Source organism: Rhinolophus sinicus, linkage group LG06, assembly GCF_036562045.2.
Source record: "Rhinolophus sinicus isolate RSC01 linkage group LG06, ASM3656204v1, whole genome shotgun sequence".
NCBI lineage: Eukaryota > Metazoa > Chordata > Mammalia > Chiroptera > Rhinolophidae > Rhinolophus > Rhinolophus sinicus.
Window position 1 is genome coordinate 98,938,170 of NC_133756.1, and position 25,106 is coordinate 98,963,275.

At 32.5% G+C, this 25,106-nt stretch overlaps 1 protein-coding gene across 2 annotated transcripts in view; it reads right to left on the bottom strand.

Annotated features, from left to right (window-relative positions):
- The window catches only part of CNTN5 (contactin 5), a 1,268,958-nt gene that overhangs the window by 927,470 nt on the left and 316,382 nt on the right, over nucleotides 1-25,106 (bottom strand). Inside the window, exon 2 of one of the 2 annotated variants that reach the window (XM_019741696.2) lies at nucleotides 14,184-14,321. The gene's annotated coding sequence lies outside the window, so the exon portion shown is untranslated. Of the gene's footprint in view, nucleotides 1-7,832; nucleotides 7,932-14,183; nucleotides 14,322-25,106 lie in introns of those variants that run through there. The other variant, XM_074335568.1, reaches the window with a different exon arrangement.

Here is a 25,106-nt window from a genome sequence, read left to right on the forward strand (position 1 = left end):
AATAAATATTATTTAATTATAATATTTATAATATGCATATCTTTGAAGATGTTTTGTTAAATAGTAGATATTTGTTGTATATCTTCGAATATTTTTTTTTTGTTAATAATAGTGTAAAATTAACACACCAATGCAAGTTGAAGGGGCTATTTGTAAAACACAACAGAAAAAACAATTTTCTATATTGATTTAATTTTCATAAATAAGTTCATGGATTTAATTTAAACTAAAGCATATAACATGACATACAATACTCTGAGTTCTGAATATAATAGTTTAAAAATTATTTCAATTTTTACATGGTAGTAGTTGTTTAAATAGTAAGGAACATAAAACTTAGTGTAGTTTTATTCCTTTTTGGTTTCTTTGATTTTTTATAAAACACAAATAATGTTTTACAATATATGTTAGCTATTCTTGAAAATATTTCTCACACATGTTTGTCTTTATTCTTTGAAAATCCTTAAGCAGAAAAAAATAGATATTTCTGAAAAGGTATATAAATTACTATTTTTAATGTAATATTTATCAACTAATTAAAATTCTTCGTGAAGCAGAAATAAATATATATTTCTGAAAATGTGTATAACTTACTATTTGTACTGTAATATTTATGAACTGCTTTAAATTATATGTGTATCATATGCATTTTAAAATTCTTTTCAAAGATTATGCTTATCTTCATTTCTCATATACCTAAATATTAGGAAAGACTGAATGCACCGCTGCTTCTCAAAACAAATTACAGCAAAAAATAATCAAAAGCTTACACTACAATTTTCTTACTGACTCAAAGAAGTATTAATAAATGCTCTGTGAGTATCCTCATATGACTAAGTTAAAATAACTTTCTAAGTACAATTAAATTTTAAGTATAAATATAAAGCATACAAAATATAGTGATTGAATATGTAGTTACAACCTTAGTCTTTATAATTCCTGTAGAAGTCTGTACCCTAAGATACTGTCTCTCTTACTACATCATTTTCGTATTGCTCTTTTTTTCTATATTTTTTATCTAAAAAGTTTAGTTCTTATTCCTGTCTAATTTTTCAGTTGATAGAAATAAATACAATTATGAGATAAACAGGAAGAATACCATTTCTTTCACAATATAGGCAACAGCAGTGGGTATATAAGACAAATTCAAAAATAAATATTAGTTGAGGAATTCCACTACAATTTCTATTTTGCCTGGCGTACCTTTTTGAGGCCATGCCATTTAAGCACTCTGAGTGAACCAATTATACTTAGGCTCTTAGGCTCTTTGTTAAGATATGAGCACATTACAAAAAGGTGAAACATTTTGTTAAATTATTTATTTAGGCTATTTTATACCTTATAACTAATTTGATTGACATTTTTGACTGAACTGTCCTAGTGTTTTGTGTACAAGATTTGATAATTTAGTTCGTTTGTTGACTTAAAAAGTGTGAATAGACATAACTCTCCAGTAAATTGAAGTACAGAATGAGTCTAAAAGCAAAAGTTACTTGCAGCCCAAGACTAAAGTTAGGATGAAGAAGGTTCACCCACTTACTGAAGTAATTTGGTGTAGGGTTCAGTGTGCTTTTGGAGAATCTGACCTTATTGTAATTACACCTCAGTAGCAGATGCTGTTAATGTGCTAATCCATAGTCCCTCAATCTACTTACAAACATAGAGGGGTTTCAGTGCTCACTGACATTTCTCCTCCTTCAGAGTTTGCATTGCATCATTGCTTCTTTGTCTCAAGATTTTCTCTAGCAACATGGAGCCTTTTTCAGCCAATGCTGGGCAGCTCAAAATAGCCCGGGGATTTAACACTCCAAAAGTCAACACTCAATGAGTCAGACAAATGAGGAACACATTTCATCCAGGTTCCTATCTCTTTGGTACAACAATTCTGAGGCAGGTTCTTTGTGAAACCTTATAGTGAAGCTGGGGCAGGATGGAAGTCCAGTGACTTTCTTCTGTTCACCTCTCATTATTATTCCTTTTCTTCTTGTTGACTTTCTATACCTTATGTCCCCCACGCTCACTTGTGTTTCCTAGGATCACCTCTTTGGTAAATTATCAATATCAATGTCCTTTCATCAGGGTATGGCTGGGGAACCCAAGCTAACACAACTTTCAAAAAATTATCTGGAAAATTTACCCTAAAAATATCTATAAATTTTAGCCTGGTCACCATACAGATAACATTGCTCCAGAGAACTTGTGTTTTATAGGTGGGACTAAGGGACTGTCAGTTTTTCAAGCGTGGCAGAAGAGAGCTGTGATTCTATGACTGATCCTCATAAAATAGCTTCGGATACTTAGTTAGTAAATTATTCAATTCTTAGATACCTGCTGATTGCCTTAATCAGGAATTATATGGTACTGTTGAAATTTCTTAGATCAGCCCTGTTCAATATAAACATGAGCCTCAAATACAGGCCACGTGTGTAATTTTAAAGGAAAAAACAAAAAGCTACACTTAATTTTAATATATTTTATTAACCAAATATATGTGAAATATCATTTCAATGTGTAATCAAAATGATAATATTAATAAGATATTTTATACTGAGTTATCTTATTTTATTTTCATAGCATATTTTCATTTAAACTAGCCACATTTCAAGTGCTCAAGCCATATGGGGCTAGAACCTACTTTTATTGGACTGAACAACCTTGGCTCAATCCAATAATTTCTTTATAGTATTCTCTCAGCTGTTTGCTACTTCAAGAATTACTTGTAAGGTGCTTTGCATGTAGAATTATTTAATATGTTTCTTACAGTTTCTTCTAGTTGACACTGTGAGGCTGTCAACTCTCTATTAAAAGAATGGTCTTGTGTCTATTTCTAGAGGCCCAGCTATGTTCTCACATTCTATTTGTAATCTGTCATGAATTGTGAAGCCAACTACCATATCTGTATAAAATTGCTTTTAAAGATGCCTGCATGGTTGTGAGTGAAAATCTGAGAAGTTCTGAAAGCAAAAGACAAGCCTTCTGTCACTCAAGCCTTGCAAACTCTGGCCATTTTTGCTTTTATTTTCCAGCTCTTGATTTCATTCTCAATAGTTCATACTGTCTAATAAAATGACACTATACAACAATGCACAGGTGTGTGAGAGTGTGTGTGTGTGTGTGTGTGTGAGAGAGAGAGAGAGAGAGAGAGAGAGAGAGAGAGAGAGAGAGAGAGAGAGAGAGAGAGAGAGGAGTTCATGATTACCGTACTTTTACCCATAGATTTGGGAGAACAGCATTTTTTATCTTGTGCCCAAACAGGTCATCATGAGGACAATAATGTGACAATTTCTTATCATTAACTCTGTTGGAGCATTCTGAAGACACTAGAGAAGATTAAATGACTTGGAAAACTCAGTCTATAAAAAAGTCTATTGACTCATTTCTATTATTTCCACTGCTATGCATCACTGAAATCTTAGAACAATACGATTTGCTATAGAGACATATCAACACAAAGGTCATTTTCACCTCTTTTTTTATCCCAAGTAAATCTCAGAGATACTTTAATACTTTCCATTCCAAATGCAAATTTAATATAAACTATTTTAAATATTAAAATTTATATTCAAGTTGTAATGATAAAATGTTCGATTATTTAAAAAAAACTGATCTATTTGACAAGCACACAGGTAGTATGAAATATTTATGATAATACAGATATTGTCTATAGATTATATCTATGAGGTAGTGGTCAAGCTAAGTCTTGCAGATTTCCACCGTTGCATAAAGCAGAAAGAGAGAATGAATATTTATAAGTACTATAAAGCCCAAATTTCAAGCTTCTTCATTTTCCTGAAATCTATCAATTACATCTTATGTGTAAGCATAGCTCCCCAAATCACATAAATCACGTGTGACCAAAAACTTTTTATTAAAAGTACTCCCCCAGCCCCCATCTTCAACATGTCAGAAGCAAATTACATGTGAAAAATCTGGTTTGAAAAGTAAATATATTAACTTGCTTAATGTAGTGTTAAATTAAAAGTATTACATTTTAAAAATAAAATTTGCAATCATGGTAGAAGAATTGAATTGAGTAAGCACAAGATGTCGTACCACTGTGTGCAATTTAAAAGCTACCAGAAAAGAAATCCAAGATGATGAAGTAGATAAATGCTGCGTTTGCCTCCTCCTGTGAACACATTAAAATCACAACTAAATTATGGAACAATCAACCTGGAGAATCATCTGAAGTCTGTCTGAACAGAAGTTTTCTAACTTAGTCTGTAAAGAAGAAGCCACATTGAGACTAGTGGGAAAGGAATGGTGGAGACGTGAATTGGGCTGGCCCCAAACCTGTGTGTGGTGGTTGAGAATCAGGAGAGATATCTCAACTGTGAAGTTATCCTCAGAGAAGTAAAGGACCCCAGCTCCACACAAGGCTGGTGACAGGAAGTATTGATGACAGGAAGAGCAGCCCCCACAACTTCTGGCTGGGAAAAACAGTGAGGTTTCCGACCATCCAGGTGACTGAAGGCTGCAGGAAACCCAGGCATCCTCTTAAAGTGACCTCGAACAGACTCACTGGTTCTCAGGCACTCACCCTGGGCTCTGGTGGAGAGACAGTGACTTCGGGGTGCCAGAGACATAAGGGGAAAGACTAAGTTGTGTGGTCTTTGGGGAAAGGACTAGAGGAATAGTGGCTATTCCCAAACAGGTCCACACCAAGACACATTATAATTAAAATGGCAAAAATGAAAGACAAATAGAGAATCCTAAAAGCAAGAGAAAAGTAACTAGTTACTTAAAAGGGAGCTCCTGTAAGACTGTCAGCTGATTTCTCAATAGAAATTTTGCAAGTCAGAGGGATTTGTATTAAATATTCGAAGTGATGAAAAGCAAGCAAGTACAACCAAGAGTACTCTACCAAGCAAAGCTATCATTTAAAATCAAAGGACACATAAGGAGCTTTCCAGAGAATAAAAAGCTAAAGGACTTCATCACCACCAAACCAATATTACAAGGAATGTTAGAGGGACTTCAAGATGAAAATATGTATATATGTATACGTGTGTGTGTGTCTGTGTGTGTGTGTGTGTGTGTGTATATATGTAATATATATAAATATGAATAATAAAATGGTAATAACTACATATCTATCAACAATTACTTTCATTGTAAATAGATTAAATGCTCCAATTGAAAGACATAGGAAGGCTGAATGGATAAGAAAATAAAACCCTCACATATGCTGCCTACAAATGACATTTTGAATTGGAAGACATGTACATGCTGAAAGTAAATGGTTAGAAAAAGGTATTTCATGAAAATGGAAATAGAGGAAAGAAACCTGGGGTAGCAATACTTATACCAGAAAAAACAGGCTTTAAAATAAGAGACAAAAAGGACCCAGTAATCCCACATCTGGGTATTTATCCACAGAAACCCAAAATGCTACTTCAAGGAGACCTATGCATAAACATATGCACAGGTCTCCTTGAAGTAGCATTTTGGGTTGTAATTACATTGTTTACAATGGCCAAGATGTGGAGGCAGCCTGGGTGTCCTTCAATGGATGAATGGATGAAGAGGAGGTGGTACATAAAGGTGTGATAAAAAAATACAGTGAATGCTTCTGTCAAGTGCCATCCAACAGAGAGGCAGGGATCTTCAATACAGGTGCATTGAACCTTAGTAACAGTGTGTGACAAGTTTCAACTTGTTCAGTACAGTTAGTCAGGTATGAGCTATGGTTGAGAGAAGGTGTGTTTTAAAGTGTGCTGTAAATCATCCATCATGACAATGCTCTGTCACACATTGCTTCTGGCATGACAATTTCTGTCAACTGAAAACATTACAGCATGTCCTCATCCACCTTATTTACCAGATCCTGTACCTTGTGACATCTGGCTCTTCCCCAAAGTCAAAATGACCATGAAAGGTAAATGTTTTTAATTGATTCTGGACATCGAGGCAGCCACAACAGCACAACTAAAGACACTCATAAAAAAAGACTTCCAGAACTGCTTCAGAAAGTGGCAAGAATGATGGGATAATTGTGTTGAAGCAAGGGGGAGTATTTTTTTTGGGCGGTGATTAATTGCAGTGTGTCTTTTACTATAATAATTTTTTTATTTAAACTTTCACCACATTATTTGATTACACCTCATATATACAATGGGATATTGCTCAGCCAGGGAAGGGAAGGGAATTTTGCTATCTGTGGTGGTGTGAATGGTTCTGGAAGGTATTTTGCTGAGTGGAATATGTCAGACAGATTAAGATAGATGCAATGTGATTTAACTTATATGTAGAATCTAGAGAACAAAATAAACAAACAAAACAGAAGCAAACTCATAGATATAGAGAACATTTTGATGGTTGCCAGATGGTAGGGGGTTTGCGGACAGAGTAAAAAAGGTGAAAGGATTAAGAGGTACAAATTGGTAGTTACAAAATAGTCATGGGGATATAAAGTAAAGCATAGAGAATATAGTCAATAATACGGTAATAACTATGTATAGTGTCAGGTGGGTACTAGAATAGTCAGGGGATCACTTCTTAAATTATATAAATGTTTAACCACTATGCTGTACACCTGAAATTAATATAAAATAATGTTGAATGTCAATTGTAATTGAAAAATTTCAAAAGGGGGGGAAACACTGACAGGGAATAAGAGGTCCAAATTTCCAGCTGTAAAAAAAATCAGTAATAGGGATGTATGGTACAGCATGTGAAATATAATCAATGATATTGTGATAGCATGCTATGGTTGCTGGAATTATGGTGACAACTTCTTTAGGTATATAAATATTGAATAACTATGTGTTCACCTGAAACTAATATAATATTATATATTAGCTATATTTTTAATAAAAATCTTAAAAATAAAAATAAAAGTTGCCAGAGAAATTTTGCAAACAATTTATATTCCAAACATTACCTAATCACTAAAAAGCATATAGACATGCCAATTTCTAAATTATAATTCAAGAAAATATAAATGTCTTAAAGGAAAAAGAAATGCTGTGTGCTAAGTAAAGTATATCATTCATGAAATAACACTGCACTTTTTGAAAGTTGGCTAAAGCCTAATACTGTCACTTGGAAATCATTTGCACTGCAATCTTTACTGCTAATGGTCTAATTCATTAACTCACCATATATTTACTGTAGCAATTTTCTATTTACAGATTTTGACATATTAGCTCTGAGGATGATAGATCATAATCTAAAGATTACTTAATATCTGTAGATGCATGATCATTAACTGGCATTATTTACATTTGAACTCTCTCCCTTAATCATAGTCCCCATAGAAAAGAAAAAACTTAAATCTAGAAGGATAATTTGTAAATAAAATTAATTTCCCTATAAAATATAAATATCTTTGTAACAATGAATATCAGCTATAGCAATCATTATTTATTTATTTATTTATTTATTTTTTTTGTTTAAATATTAAGAGTACAGTATGTCTAAAGCTCTACAGAGGGCACAGATTAGTACAAGATTAAAGTGCTTATTTTTAAAAAGTATTGTATAGGAAATAAAAGCAGATGAACAAATGTTGATGATATCTGTCACTATGTGGCAGGCTTCTATTTTTATACAAAGGGACTGAGATTATGGTAGAAACAGTAACATTTGACTTTGATCTTGAACATGAAAAGAAGGAAAACTGGGAGTATAAATGATGCCATATAGGGTTAATAATAAGAACAGTGGAGTTTGAGAAGGGAAGTGAAATTCATATTTAGAGATAATGAGCATTAAGCATGAGTGGAACACACAATTTTGTTTGGATGATAGCTGTATCAGTTAGCTATTGCTGCCTAACAAACCATCCCAAACTCAATGCTTTAAAACAGCAATTATTTCATATCACTCACATATATTGGGTAGCTGAAAGTCCGCTCCTTAAGGCTCCATTAGCTGGGATGGTTCACCTGAGGTGACTTTATTCCACATATGTCTTTTCTTCCTGATTTTAATGGTGATAGGAAAAGGGCAATAGAGTTAGTGGAGATATGTGATGTATTTTAAGGCCTAACCACCGGGGTGGTGTACCATTACTTTTGCCTGATTCTATTGCCCAATGCAAGTCATGTGACAAAGCCTAAAGTCAATGGGCAAATATATTTTATTTTTTATTTAGAAGAACTGGGAAGTCACATGCCAAATAATACAGAGTGAGGTAAAAAGTTAAAGATGATATAGCAATCTATCTCACTGGTAAAATGCAAACCAGTGAATGGAAGTCATTCTACCAGATCTGTATGGATGGCCAACATCAGAGTCTGTTTTTTTTTTATTTTACAAGCAAAAGAAAGCTTAAAAGTTTGGGTACCAAGCTGTTTCACAATAATCTTATTTTCTTTCTTTTTCTTAAAAAGTAGTTACATCTGCCCTTTTGTCATTTATAGACTGCTTTTCATGTTTAAAAAAATCTTTATGTTGAGGTAATAAAATTATTACCAATATTTTCTTTTTAGTGTTTAAAATTCTGCCTTTTAAATCTATGTTTTAAATCTAACTGGAGCTTTTGTTTATTTTGCTTGGCATGCTGAGAGATCTGATTTTTATTTTTTTCTCATGGATAATCTATTTTAGTAGAATTTAGGGGATAGTCCACTCTTTATCCATTCATCTGCAGTTATCACTACACTAAATTTTTATAGATACAAAGAATATTTGTACTCTGTTTTATTCCAGAGCTCTAACTCAGGAGTACACTCTGTTTCATTAACTCACTGTCTTATAAATTTGAGAAATTACACCAAAACAAAACTAACTGAGGGAGGATTAAAACTTTCTGAAATCAAGTCTACACACATTTAGGAACATGATATAGTTCTTTGTTTTTATGCATTTTGTTATGCTTTGTATGTATTTGTGATGTGTGGTGTGTGTGTGTGTGTGTGTGTGTGTGTGTGTGTGTGCATTTTTTGGTTGGTTGTTTATGTTTAGGAATCTTCTTTATCTGTCAGTTAGGTCAGGAAAATAAAAATATAACATGGTATTTCAAGCAGAAAGGAATTCATATATTAATATTATATATATGAAACTTGAAGTTAAAAACTGTTAGAAGAGCTAAATGAACAAATGTCAGAAAAGACCATGGCTAAATCTTCAATTATCTGCTACTTTTCAGAGTTAGAAACTGCAAAAACTATAGATAATTTCCAGCAAGAATCATAGCGTCCAGCACTGAGGTACATGATCCTTAGAAAACCATCTCGGATCACTGTAGCTGGAAGGACAATGATCAGACATACACTTCTCTTCCACCTTCCACATCCCAGGGTTCCCATCGACTGGCACCTGATCCTACATCATGGGGGAAGGTCTTCTGAGAAATGGAGTTATTAGGCCCCCAGGCCTTCTAATATACTGAAGAGAAAAACAGTGCTATGTGCTAACACAAAATCCATCAATTAATGTTTGGATTATGATGGGAGGTTTTTTTTTTTTTTGTATTACATTTTCTAGTAATTTGTAATTGATGAATCACTTTTCTATGTTAGTCATATATCCGCAACAACCCTAAGATGCAAATACTAGGTGACAAGATAAAAGGCCATATCTATTTTTTTTCTTCCTGCCATTTCTTTCTCTTTCTCCTCTCCACTTCCCATTTTTCCGTTTCCTTCCCTTCCTCCCTCACTTCTTTTCTTCCATCCTTCCTTCTTTCCTTCCTTTCTTCTTGCCTGTTCTTTCTTTCTTCTTTTTCTTTTCTTCTTTCTTTCTTTACTCTGTATTCTTTCCAACTTTCTTTATCTCCCTACCTCTCCTTCTGTCTTTCTTCCTTATTTTCTTCTTATTTTAAAAAAATCTTATGAGACACTCAGTAATGTTTCTTCTACTCAGTGGTAAAATATATATTACTCATTCTATCGTAATAGCACTTGTGTTAAATGCCTTCCAGGTACCAAACTCCAAGTATCTGTGTGTGTGTGTGTGTGTGTGTGTGTGTGTGTGTGAGTGTGTGTGTGTGTGTGTGTGTGTATAGGTAGGTAGGTAGCTAGGTGATAGATTGACAGATAGATAGACAGACAGACATGATTAATTTCACCTCACACCCTTGCAAAATGAAACATTATCCATTTTTTTTAAAGCTGAAGAATACTTAATGTTCCTAACAGTGAAGCCCGAATTTGTAAAGCTAGAATATTTACAACATAGATTCAATCCTGAGTCTGCCTTATTCCAAAGCCTATAATCTTTTCATTTGTCAAAATCATCTCAGTACATTCAGCAAATGTGACAGATTTTAAGGAAAAGTCTGTATTTTTATTAAGCATTTGTCTCTGTATACTAGTCTTAGTACAGGGAGACTAAGTGAATTTCAGACATCTACTGGTAGAGATAGAGCCCTTTGTATATGTTGTAGGAAGGCCTTGAGGCATTCAGAAAGCTGAGGATTCAGGCAAAGCGTTTCCACTGCTGGAATGTAAGTAAGATTGGACGGAAACTTTATTATATTTGAAAACTGATCCAGGAAAATAATTTCGGCTTTTGTTTTCCATGTTTAGTCTTCCTTGGCCTTTAAAGCTTGGCATCCTAGGAAAGAATGACACATCCCAAATGCCAATATTGTATCTATTTCTATAAATTATTTCCACATTAGAAATATTTAGTAAGAGTTATTATTAACCAGACAAGTATGTAAGAGGTATTTTGTATACATTCACATTACTCAGTGTTTGAATGTGTACAATTTGTGAATGTCTACATCATTCTAGCCAAGGTCTGTGCACTATGAAACATAAGCACTCTGTCACATTAGCACACTAAAATTTATTACTGTTTTTTTTTTTTTTTTCTTGCTCTGGGCAAACCTAATTTCCTTTTCTATCCTTAGGGACTCCAACTTGAGAAATATTAATTCACCAACATATCTTTTATGAATAAGCTTATATTAAAGATAATCCTTTGGTACTCAATTCAATCCACCCCCCTCACCTCTGTAACTGGTAGAGATAAATGCTAACTAAAAGATTCATACACTTTCAAATTATACCATATTTCCTAACAACAGATAAATTACTTAATTAATCCTATCTTGGTTCACATACTTAGGTATTTTTGTATAATTTATGTAACAGATTTTCCTATAAAATATTAAAAAATAATCTTCCAAAACAAAACCACAAATATAGTTAAAATTAAATAAATAAAGTTTTACAAATGGCAAAATACAAATGTAACAGACATCTTAAAATGAATTAAGATTTTATTATTGAATAACAATTTGGAAGAAACTGTTCCATCTGCCTTCCTGACTGCTAGAAATTATACATTTCCATTAATTTGAACATACTACCCCTGAAAAACTATTGTGAACACTGCAATTGTTAGGCAGTTCTTTCTAATATTCAATCAAAACTATCTGCATGGAAACTCCCCATTATTTTAAGTTGTCAATTCTGGATGCCACACTGTAATCATAACAAATAGCAGTGCTGTTAATATACACAATGCACATATTGCAACTAATGAATGTGATAATTCTTTTTCTTTCAAATTTCTGTGTAGTTTTCAAGACCAGTAATGTTCAAAGTTAAATTTCCCAATTTTGAAGTTGGGAGAACACCCTGCTATATTATTATCAGCTATAGTATTCTATAGTTGTATACATTGATACTAAGGATGAAGTTTTCTTGCTTTGTTACTTTTGTTGTTTGTTTTTTCATTAAGTGACCAGACTTTTGCCAGTTCTGAAAAATCTATAAACCTAGAGCCACTTAGGTTTTTCTCTAATGAAACAAAGTTCTTTCTCTTGGAACTGAGCCAACACCTACTGGTTAGAGTTGTGTAAGTTATTGAATGAAATATTTCATTCTCAAAGAGTGAACTGAGGACTCATTTTAATATATGTTGCCTTTTATTGTGGCAGAAATTTAGTTTATTTTGTCCAGATGAAACTGTCACTGACTCCTCTGAATGTTCTTAGTTGTAGTGACACATGACCTGCAAGTATTTGAATGAAACAGGGTTTTCTTTAACGTGACATTGTGAATCCACTCTCATCAGATTCATCAATTGTAATTCACTTATATCTTTTTGGAACTCTCAGTTGGTCTCCTTTGTTTTGATTGCTTCCTGTCGTACCAATATGCTTTCCAATTAGTTGGACAGAGCAATAACAAGGGTGACATGACAAGACTGAACTATGCTCTTCTAAACCTGATTCCATAGTTTCCCCGCACTGTTTAATAAGCTCCACATCCTCTACTTGAAAACTAGATTTATTAATAGGTTGAAAAAAAGTTTCTTCTCAAAAATTAATTAAAATTCTGTTGAACTACTTAAATTTAATATAATTCAGCTGGTAATTGAGAGAATGCACCAGTTCACAGGTGGCAAAGACATTCACTCCATTCTATTTCCATCTGCTGATACGTCTACCATAAATTTAAATTGAATATCCATCATCCATCTGGAAGTAAGCATTAGATCCCAAATCCTCTCACCTACAGCTGCTATGCTATGTTCAGTTATGTCTCTTTGAAAATGTCATAAGAATCATAAATAGATGTTTCCTAACATTGCAAAATTCAATTAAGGTATCTACACATAATTTATCTCTGGTAGTCACAGATATCACAGAAGTAACAAGCCAATATAAAGTTTCATTTATTAAGATGTTCCACTGAAAGGACAAAATGTTTTATACAATATGTTATATTGTATGAAATATTATTGTATAATATATATATGAAATACCTTCCAAAATGTATAAACGTAATTTCTGGACAGAACACAAACTGTTATTTTATTTTGTATATGTAACCTATTCTGAGATCATTCTTGTAACAAATGGAACTATGATGACAAAATTTGGCTAAAAAAATATAATATTATTGCAATGGACTAATTTATGGGGAACTCACATTTTTCCATGGTTTGAGGTTTCATTATCCAAACTTTCTACTTACTTTCTTATCTTTTCTCTCCACTTGTTTTCTAGTCTTTGGGTAATTGTAAAAGGTATGATTGTTTTTCTCTACAAAAGTATTCTTATACCTGGTGCAGTTAGGGCTTTCAATAAAAATGACAAACTGGTATGATTTAAAATGGAATGAATGAAAGGCACTTAAAATGTGAAATTTCCTGCAGTGACCTTGCATGATTTGGGCATGACTGGTAGAAAGTAAAATTATACTGGTCAAACTCCTCACTCTTATAGTCTCCTACAGAACTGCTCTCAAATTCACATTTAGTCACTTTTCTTCTTTAACTCAAATTTTAAAGCCTGAAAAAAGTGAAAGCATAGAATAGGCTGAGCAAAATACTATCCAATATTTTGAATCAATTAATTTAAATTAACCTCACAAATTAGAAGGTTGATATATGACAGCCTTGAATTTGGGTATGATATTGTCAATATTTTACAAATAATTAGGAAACAAAGATAAAAAATTCTGTATCCAAAATTAATTGACCTCCTTGGTTGATTATCTAAAATACATCGTATGTTAGGTAAATAGCACACAGTGTATTTAATTTAAGGTAATCTGTTAATGTCCACTTAGCTCTGAATACTAAACCTGTGTGAAATTATGTATTCTAAAATATTTTAATGTCTTCACTTTAAAGGATGATTTTTAAGTTACACAATGGTCACTTTTATTCAAAATAGATGTAATTAATATTTAATGACTTTGGTTAATGAATAAGTATATACCCATAAGACTGTGGTGCTTCTGAGCAAACAGCACAAAAGTCACTTTCATTTGGGAGATTCCTTATTAAGGTGGGGATGATGCAATATTTTTGTCCATGACTTCCTGCTTGTAGAACTAAAGCACTGTCTCCAAACTCAAGCTGTCAAAAAAGTATAAAATCCATCCACTAGCACATTTTACATTGATTGAGGAAGATATTATGAAATAGGAGTCTACACCAGAGTATTGTTTCTCTCATTGTTTTCAGCAATATTACACAATCTTTATGCTCTTGCCAATCTCATATTAAATTAAACTTTAATAAAGACAAAATATTTTGTTTTCCAAATTAATATTATTTCCAAAATATTTGTAGTATTTGTGTTACTGACACAATCAAGATTTTTTTTTTCAATTTGAAGATAAAAACAATTATTTTAAGTATATAAAATTTAAACTTTGACACATTGAAGTGTTGTTAAGGAATTCCATAAATGATACACACAGTTTAATGTCTTTTTCCTTCAACATTGTTTTCAACTTAAAAGCAGAGTAATAAAAGACAAACTTTACCTGCTTTCTGAAAAAGAGTCCGAATTATGAACTTCAAAAATGAACTGGTTTCTGTAAAGGTATCCTTTTTCAGTAGTCACGCAAAAATGATGCTCAGTAGTTTCTGAATGGTAATAAATGGCAATCTTTTAAAGTCACCTGTTAAGAAAGAATATATATTATTGTGATTACAAATTATCTTTCTTTTAACTTTCCACTGTTTGAGCAATATCTGCTTTTCTTATTAAATATTTTATATCAAAGCCCTATTTATTTATACAGAAGTTACTATGCTGTTTACCGTATCAGCAAATACTTATAACAAAGCTGGTTATATATATTAATTTAGTTGTTACTTTTTCAGATTTAATTTTCACTTTGTAATTTATATTTAATAATAAGTATAGAAGAATATCACTGTAAAATTTTTCATGAATTTCTTAAAATATTCCACACATAATCCAGACAGAAAATTAAAGAGGTAGTTTTGGATTATAATTACACAACAGATCAGGTGAACTTAACAGATATTTATAGAAAATTCCATCTCACAATAGCAAAATACACATTCTTCTCCTTGACACATGGAACATAGTCCAGAATAGAAATATGTTAGGCAAAAAGTCTTAAATTTGTAAAATATTGAAATCACATAAAGTATGCGTTTTGACCACAATGGTATAAAAATACTTATCAATTATAAAAAGAAAACTGGAGAATTCCCAACTATGTGAAGATTAAACAACATACTACTGAATAACTAAGGGACAGATAAGCAATCAAAAGAGAAATAGACTTTTTAGACAAATGAAAATGGGAAATCTAGCATACCAAAACTTATGGGATACAGCAAAAGTGATTCTAAGAGAAAAGTGTATAGCAAAAAAAATCTGCATTAAGAGAAAAGAAAGATATCAAATGAACAACCTAACTTTATATCTCAGGAATTGAAAAGAACAAACTAAGCCCAAAATTAATAGAATTAAGGAAACAACAAATATCAGAGTGGGAATAAATAAAACAGAGACATAGAAAGAATAACGAAACTAAGAGCTGGCCCTTGGAAAACATAAATAAAAACACAAACCACTAGTAGACTTACCAAGAAAAAAGAGACAGGACTCAAATAAATAAAATTATAAATGAAAAAGGAGAACTTTTTTTTTTTTACAACTGATACCACACAAATATTAAGGTTCATAAGTGACTAATATGAACATTTATACACTGCCAAATTGAAAAACCTAGAAGAAATGGGTAAATTCCTAGACACATACAGCCTACCAAGACTGCATCATGAAGAGATAGAAAACATGACAAGACCAATTCCTTGTAAAGACATTAAATCAGTAATCAAAAAACTTCCAACAACAGCAATACCAATAACAACCACCACAACAACAATAGTCCAGGACAAAATAGCTTCACTGGTGAATTCTATCAAATATTTAAAGAAGGATTAATGTCAATAGTTCTCAAAAGATTCCAAAAACATAGAAGAGGAGGAAACACTTTCAAACTCATTTTACAAAGCCAACATTATCCTGATACTAAACCTAGACAAGAACATTACAAGGACAGAAAATTAGAGACCAATATTTTTGATGAACATAGATGTAAAAATTGTCAACAAAATATTAGCAAAAAAATTCAATAATGCTTTAAAAGGATCATACACCATGATTGAGTGAAATTTATTTCAGGAATGCAAGAATGGTTTAACATCTGAAAACCAATTAATGTAATACTGCACATTAATAAAAACAAGGATAAAAGTCATATGAGTATCTCGATAGATGCAGAAAAAGCATTCAATAAATTTCAACATCCATTTATGAGAAAAACTCAACAAAATGGGTGTAAAGTAAATATACCTCAACATAATAAAGGTCATATATGACAAGCCCATAGCTAACATCATACTCAGTGGTGAAAACTAAAAGCTTTTCTTCCAAGATCGGGAACAAGACAAGGATATCCACTTTCACTACTTTTATGTAACATAGTAGTGGGAGTCCTAGCCAGAGTAATTAAGCAAGAAAATAAAGCCATCCAAATCAGAAAGGAAGAAGTAAAACTACCTCTATTTGCAGATGGCATGACATATATTAAAAAAAAACCCTTGTATTTCTATACACTACTGATAAATTATTAGAAAAAATTAATTTAAGAAAACAATCCTACTGTTAGTTGAATAAAAAATGAACTACCTAAGTATAAATTTAACCAATGAGGTGAATGATCTATACTTTGAAAAATGATAATACATTAAATAAAATTGAATAAGACAAATAAACAGAAAGATATTTTATACTCATGAATGAGAAGAATATTGTTAAAATGTCAGTAGTACCGAAATTGGTCTACAGATTCAATACAATCCTTATCAAAATTCCAATGGCATTGTTTTATTTTTTTACAGACATAGAACAAACAATGCTAAAGTTTGTATGGAACAACAACAAAAAAACATGAATAGCCAAAGCAATCTTGAGAAAGGAATAAAAATGAGGGCTTCACACTTCTTGATTTAAAGCTCTATTACAAAACAACTGTAATCAAACAAGTATGGTATTGGCATAAACACAGACATGCAGATACATGGAACAAATAGATGTATAAAATAATAATAATAATCAGAATATCACAAAATAAACATATGCATTTATGGTCAATTAATTTATGACAAAGAAACCAAAGATATACAATGGGGCAAGGAAAGTATCTTAAATAAATGGTGTTGAAAAACTAGAGCGCTACATGCAGAACAGTATAACTGGATCACTACCTTACCCCATACACAAAAATCAACTCAAAATAGATTAAGACTTGAATGCATGTCATCAAACCTTAAAACTCCTAGAAGAAAACAGGCGGTAATATCAGTGATATCAGTCTTGGAGGCTTTTTTTTTTTTTTTTTAATTTGATACCAAAAGGAAAGCAAACAATAACTAAACAACTGGGACTATATTAAAGTAAAAATCTTTTGCACAACAAAGGAAAACCATCAACAAAATGAAAAGTCAACCTATCGAATGGGAGGAAATATTTGCAAATCATGTATCTAATAAAGGGTTAATGGCCAACATATACAAGGCACTCATATAACTCAATTGCAAAAAGGAAAAAAAAAAAAGCCAATTAAAAATTGGCAGAGGAAATGAACAGTTTTCCAAAGCAGAAATAAAAATGGCTAATGGCTACATGAAAAGGTGTTGAATATCCTAATCAGGAAAATGCAAATCAAAACCACAATGAGCTATCACCTCAAATCTGTCAGAATGTTTATCATCAAGACAAGAGATAACAAATGTTGGAAAGGATGTTGAGAAAAGGGAACCCTTGTGCATTCTTGGAAAAATGTGAATTGATACAGCCACAATGGAAAACAGTATGGAGGTTCTTCAAAAAATTAAAAATAGAAAAATCATATGATGCAGCAATCCCACTTATGGGTATATATCCAAAGGAAATGACAACAGGACATCAAAGATACATCTGCACTCCTACGTCCATTGCAGCATTATTCACAATAGCCAAATTATGGAAACAACCTAAGTTTCTACGAAGGGATGAGTAGATAAAGAAATTGTGATACATATATATCACAGCACTGTTGTGGCTGCCTCGATGTCCTTTACCATTTTGACTTTGGGGAAGAGCCAGAAGTAGCACAGTGCCAGATATGGTGAATAAGGTGGGTGAGGACACACCATAATGTTTTTATTTGACAGAAATTGTCATGTCCCAGAAGTGATGTGTGACATGGAGCATTGTCATGATGAAGGATGACATAAAGACACCCATGAAAGAGGACTTTCCAGAACTGCTTCAGAAAGTGGCAACAATGATGGGATAAGTGTGTTGAAAGCAAGGGGGAGGATTTTGAGGGGGATTAATGGCAATGTGTCTTTTACTGTAATAATTTTTTTTTTAATTTAAACATTAACCATATCTTTTGATCACATCTTGTGTGTGTGTGTGTGTGTGTGTGTGTGTGTATATATATATATATATATATATATATATATATATATATATATTATAGAATATGGTAGTTATGAGAAAGAAGGAAATCCTGCCATTTTTGACAACATAGATGGACCTTGATGACATTATGATTAGTGAAATAATCCAGACGAAGACAAATAATACATGGTATCATTTATATGTGGAATCTAAAAAGAAGAGTAAACTTATACAGAGTCAAAAAGTAGTTTTCGGAGGCTGGGGGATGAGGGGAATAGGGAGAGGATATAAAAGGATACACATTTTTAGCTATAAAGTGAAAAAACATGAGGACCTAATGTAAAACATGATGAACATAACTGATAATACTGTATTGCATAATTGAAATTTGCTGAGAAAGTAGAACTTAACTATTCTCACACACTAAAAAAGTAAATGAAAGAGAGCAATAAGTGAATTTATTGATAAGTTAATTAACAGGATGGGATAATTTTTCACAATATATATGTACTTCAACTATTCATGATATATACTTTAAATATCTTAAAATTTGAAATGTTAACTATATCTCAATAAAGCTAAAATTAAAAACATTTTACACATGAATTTATAGATGTATTTCAGAGTTCTAAATTATTTATGATAATTCTATGCCATACCTAGCATATGCAATGTTAAATTACGTTTATTATTCCCTTGATTTATAAAGTTACTATATTTCTACTTAAGAGCTTATAAGTGACTTATATTTTTAAACATGTTTGAAAATTGTGTAAGTTTATCTTGTTTGGTGATCTGTAGAGAATTTACATGTGTGGAGCCATCTCTATTTTTTTACTTCTTATAAAATTCATTGTTCCAAAGGAATTCTCCATTCAATAAATTTTGTGTTTTCCTAAAATTTATTCTTTGATAGAGTTGTGAATATACCAGCATCAAAACCAGAGCATAGCTAACTGTACATACAAGATCTTATATCAATGAACTAGAATACAAATTTGGGAATATTCGATTGATGACTTCAGAGTGACTGAAGGCCATTAACTGATATTCCGTGTTAAGATACTATGATACTAGCAAAAGTCAAGGGAAAGTAAAGGTGTAGTTCATGATCAGGTTGAGAAAATGTATTTGAATTGCTTGTAGTCTTCACCATCAAAGGTTATCGATCTTTATGACTCTTATTTATATTAGTTGGAACCATAAGAAATTGACATTTTTGTTAAACAAAAATGGTATAATATCAGTAATTTTATACGAGTCAACCAAATATTTTCTCTAACCCTTGCTTGTATTTCTGATATCAAGTCCAAATTATAAATATCATTGTAGTATACAAGTCACTTTTTTTTTAGTAACACCGAAAGTTAATATTATTTTTTTGAGCTCACACTATTGGACCTGGAGCTGAGCTGTGCTCTCCACAACTAAGATTGAAAGGACAAGAACTTGACTTGGAAAAAGCCCTGGAAGTACACACTGTTCCCCAATAAAGTCCTGTTCCCCTTCCCCAATTAAAAACAAAACAAAACAAAACAATACAAAACAAAACAAAACAACAACAACAACAAAAAAAAAAAACAAGAAAAACAACTTTGCAAGAAAGCAGATAATGTATTCTAAGGTGACTTCAAAAGAATCTCAGTTATTGTGCTCTCAATAAGTAAAGATATTTCCTATTTTGGTGAGGAATTATGAGCAGAAGGGATTACACATTTCTTTATTTTTCCTCTCCTTATATCTTCCTTCCTCCCTCCCTTCTTCCCTCCTTCCCTTCCTTCTTTTCTTCATCCTTCCTTCCTTCTCCCTTCATTTTTTTTTTTTTTTTAACATGTGACAATTATAAATTTCTACTCTATTCCTTAGAGCATACAATTTTTAAAAGGCAGGTATGTTTATTTATTTTTTCTTCTGAAGTTTGTAAACTTTGGCAGACAGACAGTTATCTAAGTAAACAGCAAACACTTATTTAAGCACTTAAATAATTGTGTTTCTTTCAGTTTGGGCTTTCATTTGGAAGTCAGCATTCCATGTTCCTGTTCCTGTTATTACCTCCTGGAAATTACATGACGCATTTTTTTCTTAATTCATGGAAATATTGAGAAAATTAAATGAGATAATGCACATAAAAGGCTTACCAATGTGTCTGCTATAGATTAAACATTTCATAAATATCACTATTATTTCCCCACTTTAATTATCAATTAATATAGCAAAAGAAGAAATTATGTAAAAAAAATTGGAAGTGTTGTTGTGATTCTTGTTTCCAAATTCCCTTCTCAAGTTTGCATCTCAGAAGCAAAAACGTTAAGTCTTGTGCACTTAATAAGCTCCTGCCTGTCTTTAAGACAGTATTTTAGTGTGAAGAAACTACTTACTCTATAGGGAGACAGTCAGATTTCCTCAGGCTTCCGCTGCTAACTTACTCTTAGAACTTGAACAAGTCATTTAGCATTTCTGAGCCAGTGCCTTAAAATGGGGATAATAATTTCAGATCCTCTGTCTACTCAAAGGATTGTAATACAAGTCTCAAGAAATAATACATGAGAAAGTTCTTTTTAAATTCAATTTTACATGTTCGTTGCTAGATTTCAAGTCCCATCTTATGAAAGGTTATGTCCTTTGCCAACCTCTTTCTCTACCTTTTTTAAAGAGAGATCAAATTTCACCCAAAAATCCTAAGTAACTTGCTAAAAAAGAAAGTGAGTTACCTCATTTTTCATAACCCTGCTTCACACCTTTTTGATCAACACAAATGTGTCTCGTGTGGTTCCGCTATGATATTTTGACCTAACATAGAATTTTTACTTTGCATAAGGAAACAGAATATGTCCTTACAACCAGCCGAAAATTGTCAAAATCGTCAAAACCAGGCAATTTCCTTTTCTCTTTTGCATTTCTAAATTCCTCCATTTAAAAGTATCTCTAATGCATGTATTTTCTTTATAGTTTACCTTTTTCTCTCATTCATTAGGCTGGATTTTTTTAATTAATTAATTAATTTATTTATTTATTTATTTATTTATTTATGTTATAACTGCCTTCAATAGAATTCACTTTTCATTTTTCATTTTTAATGTGTCAATGACTGGGAAAACAAGTAATTGAATTTAACATGAAAAAAAGTATTGTTAACCTATACATTGATATTTAATCTTTACTGACAACATATTAACTCCAAGACAGTGTCTAGGATAGTTCTATGCTAGACATAGAACTATATTCTTCAGAAGAACACTGGTCCACCTGAAGAACTTCTATTCATAATAAAATTTTCATTCACTCATGAGGTAATCAAGTTTTCCTGACAACTCCAGAAGGATTTAATTATTTTGTGTTATTACCATTTTGATATTTATTACAACTTCTCTTATTAGAAGTATTGACATGCATTATATGGTATATTAATATCATACCCTAGATCATATCCATTAATATCATCTTCTAGAGTCCATGAAGTCATCTAACCCAAAATAAAAACTCTCTCAATGCAATTTTAAATGTACTTCAAAATACATACCCAGAGGACTGAATTTTACTTGGCGGCAACTTAGTTATGCTTATTTATATAATGGATACTCAATCCAAAACAAACAAAAGTTATATTAAAGAAATATATATTAAGTATAAAACTTTTCATAAACATAGCAATTAACAAAGACATGCCTGACAGCTTTGTGATGGGAATAGATAACGGCACAGCATTCCTACACTTTTAAAATTAATTTCAGGTATACAAAACAATATAATAGACATTTGCACCTCTCACAAACTGATAACCCTCCTTTCCCAATTTACTACCATTCTGACATTATATATAGCTGTTATAATTCCTTGACTATTCCCCATGCTGTACTCCACATACCATGACTATATATACCGTATATATATTTAATTATATTATAGTTGACACTCAGTATTACTCAGCTTCAACTTCAGGAGAAAGACAAAGACCATATGATCTCACTTATATGTGGAATCTAAAGAACAGAGTAAATGAGCAAACCAAACAGAAATAGTCTCAGAGATATAGAGAAAAACTGAGGGTTGTTAGATGGGAGTGGGGTGGGGATGGCGAAAAAGGTGAGGGGATTGGAAAACACAAATTGGTAGCCACAGTACTGCCACGGGGATATAAAAGACTGTTTGGGGAATATAATCAATACAACATTCCTATTTTTATCATTCCACTGTTTCAGTTTGTTTCAGCTCTTTTGAAATGACCTCTTATAGACATGAGAAACTCAGTCAAAACTCTTCTCTGTCACATGTTAGTCTTTATACTGAGACTCCAAAAAACTACCAAATAAAATGCTAAATTTTGAAGTCTGATCCTTATGCATATTTCATTGAAATAGGTCATAATATAACTGTTTATAATAATGCCATTTATTAATAATTTTACCACATCTGAAAGAGGAGAAAAATATACATAACATACATTTGTACTAATTGAATAAAAATCTATTTGTTTCTAATTGTTCATTTGTAAATTAAATTGCTGATTTCCTTTCTTCAAATACTTTATTGTAGCTACTGTAAATGAAGAATAAAACTCATGAACATTTTCAGAGATGGTTAGGTTTTATTAATCCCATTGTGAAAAACAAATAGAGGCTCAGAGAGAATCCAACAGTATGCTGGGGTGAGCTCACTTGCAATAGACAATTACTAAATACTCAGAAAGTTTTCAAGCTACCATTAGTATTTGAATTCAGCCAAGTTAAAAGTTATTAAACCCCAAATTAGCCAATACTATGCATTAGGGACTTTTAAATATACTGATGTGGATTACCAGTACACCACTGTTAATCAACAACTTAAAGTGTGAAAGACAGAGCAACTCTTAATAGCATTTAAAAATTATCACCGTAGAGGCAGAGAGCAAAAACATTGAGACTTTTTCTCATGAGTTAATTATAAAAGTAGATGAGCTTCAGAAAGTTTGAACTCTCAAACCTAACAAGTCTGTCACACCATGGTCAAGGCCTTGATTGGAAAGGAGCAGGATGCTGAGACATTACATCAAACTAAATAACAACAACATCTGGCTAAAGCACTCCAAAATATTGAGTGCCTCCAGGCCTTCTGAAGTGGTCCACTCCTCCTACTTAAAGATGTCGGTAGTGCATGCAAGATCAAGCCTAATCAGAACCAGAGAGTGGTAATTAGATCAGTGGTTCTCACTTTCATGGGTCTACTTATGTACCACCTTTTCTGTGAAGTGTGTCTGTGGATTGTATTCAATGTCATGCAAAGTCTGTGTCAAAGGAAGTAGCCCTGCCTTTACTGACGCCACTACTGTATCAAAAATACCTCTCCACTAACTCACCCTATGCCTTTGTAGGGGCTTCAGTGGCCAGCTGACTAAGACAGGAAAAGGCCAAGTTTGTGTCAGGGATTAGTGTACTCCACATGTATGTGCATCCTGAAAATAAGCACTCTATTACAACAAGCTGATTCTGAAGGATATCTGCAGGGCATGGAGGGATTTGTTTCAAGGGACAGTGCACCTTATCATACAATTTGTGTTGAAAGAGAAATAGCCCAAAGTAAGAAGATAAAAAAGAACAGTAGGGAGGGGCAAGTGGTTTGGTCTGTTGGTCAGGACCTGGAAGGAAAAATATTAGAAGGTTGGTGTTATGGGATGAATTGTGTTCCACCAAAATTCATATGTTGAAGTCCTAACTCCCAGCATGTCAGAATGTAACCATATTGGAGATAAGGTCTTAAAGAGGTGATTAAGTTAAAATGAGGTGTTTAGGTAGGCCTCAATTCAAAATGGCTGGTGTCCTTAAAAGAAGAAGAAATTTGGACACATAGGGAGACTCCAGAAATATCACAGAGTGACAACCAGGTGGAGACATATAGAGAAGGCTACCAAAGAGAGAAACCTCAGGAAAAATCAAACCTGGCAACACATTTGACTTCTAGCATCCAGAATTATGAGAAAATAAGTTCTGTTGTTTAATCCATTCAGTCTGTGGTGCTTTGTTTTGTTTTTCAAATACAGCAAACTATTACAACTGGGGGGCAATGAGATATGAAGAGTAGACAAATGGATTTACGTATGGGGCTGGGCACTGTACTACCATATCTACTAAGGGAGAGATACTAAAAGAACCGATACACAGAATGGCTTGGCTAATTAAAGCCAGTCCCTGTTATCAACTAGTCTAGTATTAGTATCTGGACTGATGACACACAGTGGCCATGTTGGCAGGGATAGTGGTTAGGTTAAAGCCCCACAACATGGAATCTCACTCAATAAAGCTGATCTAACTTCTACTACTGTAGAATGTCCAAACTGCTAGCAATAGAGACCTCCACTGAGCCCTCCACTGGCCTGCATCAATATGATCCAATCCCGTGAGGACATCAACCAGCCACTTGGTAAAAAGTTGAATACAGTAGTATCCTTCCAACCTGGAAGGGAAAGGGATGCCTCCTGACTAGAATCAACACATATTTTAGGTACAGGTTTCACTTTCTTGCCCACCAGTCTTTAGCCAACACCATTTTTGAAGAAGCTACCAAGTGTTTGATCCACTGTCACAGACCATGAATATCATTGTATATGACCAAGTGCCACACTTAACAAGAGAGAGGCATCAGTGGACACATGAAGATGGGATTCCTTGGTCTGATTACATACATCACTACCCAGAAGCTCAATGGATTTTTCTTCACAGTATTTAGTAACATCTGTCTCCTACATCTAAATATATATGTATATGTATATATGTATATATGTATATGTATATGTATATGTATGGATATGGATATGTATATATGTGTGTGTATATATACACATATACATATATATGTATATATATATTATATAATTATATATGTATTATATAATGATTATTATTTTCCCTGTATTGAAGGCTGGCAGTACCAAGATCTAGGAAGAGCCAATGTTTCTGTTCAAGTCTGAAGGGCAAAAAAAAAACACAACAGACAACAAAAA